The sequence below is a fragment of the Arachis duranensis genome, chromosome 4 (assembly GCF_000817695.3).
Source record: "Arachis duranensis cultivar V14167 chromosome 4, aradu.V14167.gnm2.J7QH, whole genome shotgun sequence".
Classification (NCBI taxonomy): domain Eukaryota; kingdom Viridiplantae; phylum Streptophyta; class Magnoliopsida; order Fabales; family Fabaceae; genus Arachis; species Arachis duranensis.
The window spans coordinates 112,216,970-112,225,478 of NC_029775.3; positions in this window are offsets into that span (position 1 = coordinate 112,216,970).

Sequence of the window (8,509 nt, forward strand, 5' to 3'; positions counted from 1 at the left end):
AAAATATCTTAAAGTGAATTTTATGCATATTTATTAAATATTGTCAAATTAATAATAATAAAATATTAATTTGAGTAGTAAAAAATAATAATATTGTTTATATCTTGACCCAAAAATAAAATCATACCGAAAATAAATAAAGGGTCAACAAAAAAGTTCTTTTTCATCCACACCTATCCACCAGCTACAACTTAGCTTTACTTATCTCAATAAATAACTAATTCGAAAAAATATAGAGAGACAATGAAAATAATATACAATGTAAAGAATAAAGTAAAAAGAGAAAATGGAATTAACGTCATAAATAAGATCATTAATTAATTATTTTAAATTTTAAATTTTAAAATTTTAAAATTTTAAAAATAAGGATTAATAGTTAAACCCAATTATACTAACCTCCCTTCTCCATTTGTCATCTTTGGTCTACAAAGGCATCTAGGTGCCATCCGATGCTGCCCAACCTTCCAGCCAACGCCCCCATCCACCCGCCGACACCACCCAAGCATCTTCGCGAACGTCCGATCGCTCTACAGCAAATCTGTGTGTCATCCGTCGCGCAGCTTCATTAATAGAATTAACCGAATTCCTAAGTCTATAAAAGTTTTTATATTGATAATTGAATATCTGTTTGTTAATAGAATTTATTTTTTCTGTGTGAAGCTTTTAAGAATATCAAATGGTATATGTTCTATTTTTTTGCAATATTAAATATATGTCAATTGATCTTTGTCTAATATTTTATTAGGAATATCTGTTCTATTAGAGATATCTGGAAAGATGGCCAATGAAATCTCTATGATATTTTCTCTAACATTCCAGAAGATGTCAGACAGCATTTGAATGCTTATAATCTGGATTTAAATGATGGGGAGAGTTTGGGTTGGGCGTGGGGTGTGGCATTTTCTAGACTCTACTTAATTAGGAGTGAATACATATGGCTAGCCAAAAGAAAGTTTGACTGGAATGAGCGTGATAATTGGTTATGGGTATAACGACTATATATTCCTGAAAAGTACAAGTTCTTGATTTGGCTCAGTCTTCACAACACTATTCCTACGGCAAAGCTTCGATTAGATCATGGCTTAGCTTTATCTAGCACTTGTCATCAGTGTCAGAGTGGTTATGATTCCATACTTCATTGTCTTCGGGAGTGTCCAAGTGCCAAGGAGGTCTAGAACCTTTTAGACATGTATTCAGATAACTCGATTTTATGTGATTGGCTCTACAGAAGTAAAAGGAGTGGAGATATTTTTCTTTATTTCTCGACCATTTGGTAGATTTGGAGAAGTAGGGATCATGACTTATTTAATATAAATGACTCTTGGAGTGCTTGTAAAGTGGTGAGTTTGATTCGTAGTTCAGTAAGAAAGTTCTACACTATTTTTACTATGCATCAATCTTTGTCTCCTCTATCACTTTGTTTGTATTGGGTTCCACCTTCCATTCATTCTATTAAATTGAATTGTGATGCTAGTTGTTTTGCTCTGTTTGACTATGCTGATTTTGGTTGTATCATTCGCAATTCTGATGGATTTTGGTTGAAAGATTGCACTGGAAAAGTCGAATGTGCAGTGTTCTTTTTGCTGAATTATATGTGATTTGGAGAGGTTTACTTCTAGTTTGGGATAGTGAATTTTGTGAGGTTATTTGTGAAACAGACGGTTTAGAAGCCCTTTTTTTGGTAAACCAATGAATACTTGGTAACGATATTCTGGAATGGGATTTGACAAAGCATATATAGAAGGTTATGAATTGGAATTAGAGAGTCTTTATTCTTTTAATTTAGAGGAATGCGAATAGTATTGCAGATTGTATGGCTAAAGCAGCTGCTTCTGGCGCGGGCATTTACTTGAATTGGAGTCAACTAAGGAGTGAGCTTCAACGTCTAATAGATTTAGATATGAATTTAGCCAGTTAATTTGATTTTTTTCTCTATGTTTTCTCTTTCTTTTCTATTTAGTCACAAAAAAAAATTTGACCTTTGTCTTAACTTTTGACATTTCAGTTGAGAATTTTTGACATATACTCTTTTATTGTTCCAATTGACATTGTTAATTGACACAATTTTTTTTAACTTCGTGAAGTCGTTTAATTTCTTTCATATGTTAAGCTCTACGTATCAATTAGATATGATAAAATTTCAAATCCTATAAAATCCATCACATTAACATTTTAATAGTTTTAAGTTCAAGCGCTAATAGACTCGACATAAGTTTTAAGTCAATAAGACTTTTATATTTAGAATTACATATTCAAATGTCAATAAGAGATTGATTTTGCTCATTAATTTAGCTTGATGCATACTTTTCTTTTTTGTTTAGAAAAAATAAAATCATAAAAATGTAAATAAAAGACAAGAATTTTTTTTAGATAATAAAAATTAAAAAGAGAAAGCAAAGAAGATTATGATAAATAAAAAAGAGAAAAGAGATAGAGAACAGAAAAATAAGAGACGAAGAAAAAGAAAGAAAAAAAAAGAAAAAAGAAGATTTCAGTAAATAAGAAAGAGAATAAATAGAGAAGTAGAGAAAAAGAGATAAAAAAAATAAAAATAAGAATAATAAAAAATGAAAGTCCATAGAGTTTAGGTAATAAAATAAGATAAAAAAAATTTTATTCATTTATTATGTAAAAAATATTTTTTAAGAAAAAAATATTTTTTAAAAAAATATAAATTGTAATTTTTTAAAATTTTTTTTAAATTTTTCTAGTACTTTTATTTTTACTATTAAAAATTTGTCAAACACATTAAAAAAATATTTTTTATCAATTTAATTATGCTCAAACAAGCACTAAATCCTAATCTTTTCAAAATTTGTTTAATAACTTGATTGACATCTTACTTTTCAATATCATTTTGTTCAACAACTTGATTAATATTTTATTGTAATCCAGTATCATCTTTTATCACATTACCATCATTTTGATCTTGTTTATCCAAACGTATCATGTTTAGGAAAAATTTGTTTTGCATTTAGTACTTTAATAAAATTATTTTGATGTTCTTTGATACTAACTATTTTAGCAATTTGATCTACTTTATAAATTAATTGTTCATATTTAATATTTATCAACTCAATAAAAGAATTATGTATTTTTGTCGTATGATGAATCAATATATTAGCTAAATTATAATGATGCTCATTTATTTGTTGATAAAGCTTTGCCAATGTATCAATAGTAAGCTTTTTGACGGTAATATTTTTGACATATTAAAAGAATTAGACTTGCACTTTAGAAAATAGAAGAATAATTATTTCGTGTTGTACTCACATTTGAAAGAGTAGGTAATATATTAAGTGAAGTTTGTGAGTCTAAAGTTAAAAAATTTTTCATGCTAGCATTGACACATGGGTTCTGATAGACATGATTTTAAATTGGTGAGTAAATATGATTAATCAAACTTGGGGTTGCTATGGAGGGAACAAACCCGGTAACAAGCTATCAAGTGGCCACCCTATAGTATTTACATGAGATACACTTAACTTATAATAGACATGACTAATGCTGTCATATGTCATTGACAATAAGATAACTTTTATGGTGTGAGATATGAAAATATTTTTATTTTTTTTTTTTCATCACTAAAAATAGAAGAAGATGGTGTAAATGAATTTGACATATGTCAGTTATCGCTATTTTTTCAACATCAAATTACAATCTATTGACACATATGTCAATTAATGCTATTTTTTTATTATCAAACTACAATCTATTGACAATGTTCCACTGGACATGTCAATTTATTTTACTAGTGATGAAATTACTAGAATTTGAGAAGGGGAGTTGAATCAAGTTAACTCAAAACTGAACTTCTTTTGCTTTATTTTCGCAAAAACTAAATATGAACATAATTCAACTAGTATCTACCACTAAGCTTTCTTCACCAAAACTCAGTTACCCAAAGTACTGTCCCAACTTGGAAGGGGAATCTAAACAGATTCAAACTCACCAAGTGCTAACCCAACTTGACAAGGGAAACTAATCATAGTTCAATGATTCAAATACACAGAATTTCAGTGGCTCTTTCATGCATCACTCTTGCCTTTTCTCTCATGACTTTTTTCAACTCACTTATTCAACCTTTTCTCAAAACAAAATATGACACAAGATAGCTATAACAAATAAAATCAGAAATGAAGTACTAGTCGAAGAAAAAAATTTCAACTCAAGTATGTTGAGATGATACTCTGAATTTTGCTCTCTTTTTCTTAATTTCAAATGCTGGAGTGAGGTTGGTTTTATATCTTCAACTTGCTCTCCAATTTGCCTCTTCTAATTTCTTGTACTAGCTACCCGTTAGAGCTGTCTCTGCTGGCTTGCAGTCATTTTTCATCTTCTCCACTAATCCTGCTGGTTGAGGAACTATTCCACCACCTCTACTGTCTTTGGCTTTGCTTTCTTCCTTGGCATGCATTTCTTTTTTCTTTTGCTCCATTACCCTTGCTATTCGAGGAGCTACACCACTACTTCGCTCTTCTTGCAAGTTTGTGTTTTGCTCTCTCATAATTAAAATTATGCTTTACTGATGTCCTTGGAATAGTAGGGCTGTCCTTGTTGTGCTATTTATTTCTTTTTCTTCTAACTGTCCTGTTTTTCTCATGATGTAGACAACCGTCTTTTTTTCTCTTATCAAATGCATAGCCTTTTATTTTACTAAACGGTGCTTTTGACTTGTGTATTTACTTAAAACATATAAAGGAATAAACAAGCTCCATTGTTTGGCTTTGAGATAAGTAATGGGCCTACAACATTAAAACACAAATTAAACCATAATTAGACTTTTAACCCAAATAATGTTTGTCATCATATATTAGCCCAAAATCAAACTTAGCTTAACAACTAGACTTTTTGTTTTATTGTTAACAACAAATAAATTAACAATTTTTTTAGTTTGTTTCACAATCTTAATTAAAAGAGCGAAAATGATTCCTCTCGTGGATGTCTCAAAATTTTAATTGTAGTTTCAAAAGTAAAATTAAAATTAAAGATAAAAGAAAAACATACAAGATAACAGAAACAAAGTAAAATGTAAAAATTAAAAGAGAAAGGAAGAAGAACAAATAAAAAAATAATTAAAAATAAAAAATAGAGTACAAGTTTGAATTCTATTTATAGACTAACTTTATATCAATTGACAGTTACTTTTAGAATAATTATCCAAATCAGTTCCAAAGATTTTAAAAGCGGATATTCTAGTCCCAAGAAAAATGAGTACACAAATCACTCCCCAAGGTTTTACTCTGGTAGACAAATTAGTTCCCAATTCATTTTTCGACTGAGTAATTACCCATATCAGTCTCCAAGGATTTTAAAAACGGACATTTTAGTCTAAAAAAAAAAATTAATGTACAAATTATTATTATTATTATTATTATTATTATTATTATTATTTTATTTTTGGACGGAGGATTGTTATGTCTAATAGAGAGAAACGTCGGGGATTGATTTGTACATTAATTTTTCTTAGGGACTAAAATGTCCATTTTAAAAATTTTTGGGGACTGATCTGGGTAATTACTTTGCCGAAAAATGAACTAGGGACTGATTTGTTTGCCGGAGTAAAACCTTGGGTATTAATTTTTCTTGAAAACTAAAATGTCCAATTTTAAAATTTTTAGAGACTGATTTGGGTCATTACTCTAAATTTATTATTATTTTTGTCCAAAAACACAAAAAAATTACAGTACAATATTATTGTGCAATTAATAATAATTATTTTATTTTATTTTATTTTTTGGATAGAAGACTGTTATATTTAACCGAAAAAAATATTACCTTAATTTTTTTTGGAGATTAAAATGTCTATTTTTTAAAATTCTTGAGGATTGATCTGAATAATTACTTGATCAAAAAATGAAAATGAACTGAAACTAATTTATCTACCAAAATAAAATTTTAAAAATTAATTTATATATTAATTTTTAAAAAAAATTAAAATATCTGCTTTTAAAATCTTTGAAACTGATTTAAATAATTACTTTTCTTCTGTAATATCTTTGTCAATTTTTAAATTCGAATTAATACCCGCCTCACACTTATTTCCTTGAGGCTTTATATTGCTGCCTATGTCAATTACGCTTTTGATTAATAGATCCAATAATATTGTGTCAATTACAACCTTCCTTACATTATTCAAATTTTTTCTTAAATAATATTTTCTTTTACCTAACAGTTTTCTTTTCGTTTCTTTTTGGCCTATGCTAAAAAAATTGAAACTACCATGAGTCAATTTCATTTTATAGGATTGCTACAATCTATGTCATTAATATTTGTTCTATTGACAGCAATATATTCTAATGACTTTCCAATACAAAATAGATGTAATTTCCAATCAATTACTGTTTTCGGGAAGATTGCACCAATTTCACTACATAGTAAATTTAGTATTTCTTTGAAATTCAACTTTACTTTTCTTTGCAAAAAATAATTCAACTGTCATCCATTTTCAGTGGTTACGTTTACATGTGAATTTCATTACATTTTATTTCGTTTTCCCAAAGTATGACGTGATTCCTTCACATGAATAAAATGCCAAAGCAAGTTTTTCTTTCATAAATGAATATGTCAATCAAGACTTAGATTAAACGCATGACTTTATAAATTATATTTATCCATAAACATGAAAAAATCGATTGATTTTATGAAATTCTAGACTTTAGTGGCTCACATGTCTTTGTTCCACAGTCAATACGCTATGTAGATGCAGACGTGCATGGACATGATTACGGATATGAAACATTTATAAAGTTACCTCCCTTTTAGGTTATTACCGTAATAATAAAATTCGTTTCTTTATCAAGATCGAAGTCAAGACTCCAACAACACTCTGGCTCCGTTGGATTACAAGGACATGTCAATATGTGATATTAACAAGAAGTCACAAAGAATAAAAATATAAAAAATAGCATTTTTATATTTGTTATTAAATTAAATATTTTTTTGTTTGTGATAAACTAAATATAAAAAAAATAAATTATGAAAGTTTAATTTATTATTAAAAAATTATAATTATGAAAAATATAAGTATAAAAATTTGATAAGAATTATAAAAGAAAAATAGAAAATAAATGACACAAAATATACTTATTTAATGTCTTTAAATATAATATTTATGTCTTTTTTATTTATTTTTCACGGTATCTCCTAACCCGACAGACCAATGATTAATCTGTTGCAGTCAGTGGCGGAGCTTGAAACAAAATTTTGAAAGAGGGACATATAGAAAATAATTGTTAAGATACTTTTGATATGGATCTCATCTAAGATAAGCTCGTCTAAACTCATCTCTCTAATTTTGGTGATATTGCCAAACTTGAAGTCATTTTCCAGGGTCTCGTTCCAAAAAATTAAGGTCAAACTCATCAGATATAACCTTTGAACTTTTAAAGGTTGTATCTCATTAGAAGAACTATCTATAGGTGTTGATATTGTAAAAGTTATATGTTCTCCTTCTTGAATATTAGCATTCCTCTTAAAAAATGCACCAATTTTTTTATTTTTCATGATTATTTTATATAAAAATTTGAATATATATCCTGTAAAATATGTAAAAAAGAAGTTAGAAGGACAAATATTAAAATTTATAATATTTATTAATTTTTTTATCAATTTATATAAATACAATAATATCAATACTTATTGAATATTCTAATATTTTTTATCATATAAAAAATTAAATTAAATAAACAGTAAAATATAAAATAATATTAAATTACATAAATAAAAATACCTAATTTTTTATATTTGAACTCAAAGGTAGATAGAGTGTTGCTTATTGAATAGAGAGTTGCGAAATGCGAATATACTTAGTTTAGTCCAAATTTAACATGTTTTAAATGTTTAAAACTAAAAACTATTGTGCAATAAAAGTAAAAGATAAAGATTGAACTTTGGTATTTTAAGTCATAATAAAATATTTAAACCAACTGAACTATTTTTTATTTTTTGAAAAAGTATTACTAATTTTTTTAACAAAAATTTGGGGGGTCATGGCCCCCCCTTATATTAACTAAGCTCCGCCCCTGGTTGCAGTACTAGTAAGCTAACTACTAGACCAACCCAATTTGATTAATATCTATGTCTATGTTATCTATCAATGTGATTTTATGTTTTTTTTTTTCTTTTTCGGTCTTGATGATTTTATGTTTTTTTTATTCCTATCTTAATGTCAGCTCCTTAGAAATAAAGAGTGTCTTTTTGTCCTAGAACAAAACAATACTTGTGTCCGTTTTTTACTTTTGTTTGACAACATAGACATGATCCTCTTCGTCATGAGGCCCAAAGTAGAAAACTTTTAGAAATTAGACAATTCCGAATTTCTAATGGGTCAATATACGTATAGTTAAGCTTGACCCAACAATGAACGAAAGGAATGGATACTGCAAGAATGAAGGAAATTAGAGGAATGGCCTTAGGGCCCATTTGGTCACCAAAAAAGGAAAAAAAAAACTAAGGAATAGGAATCAGAGGAAAGAACAAGTATGAATAATTAAATACAAACTTTCAG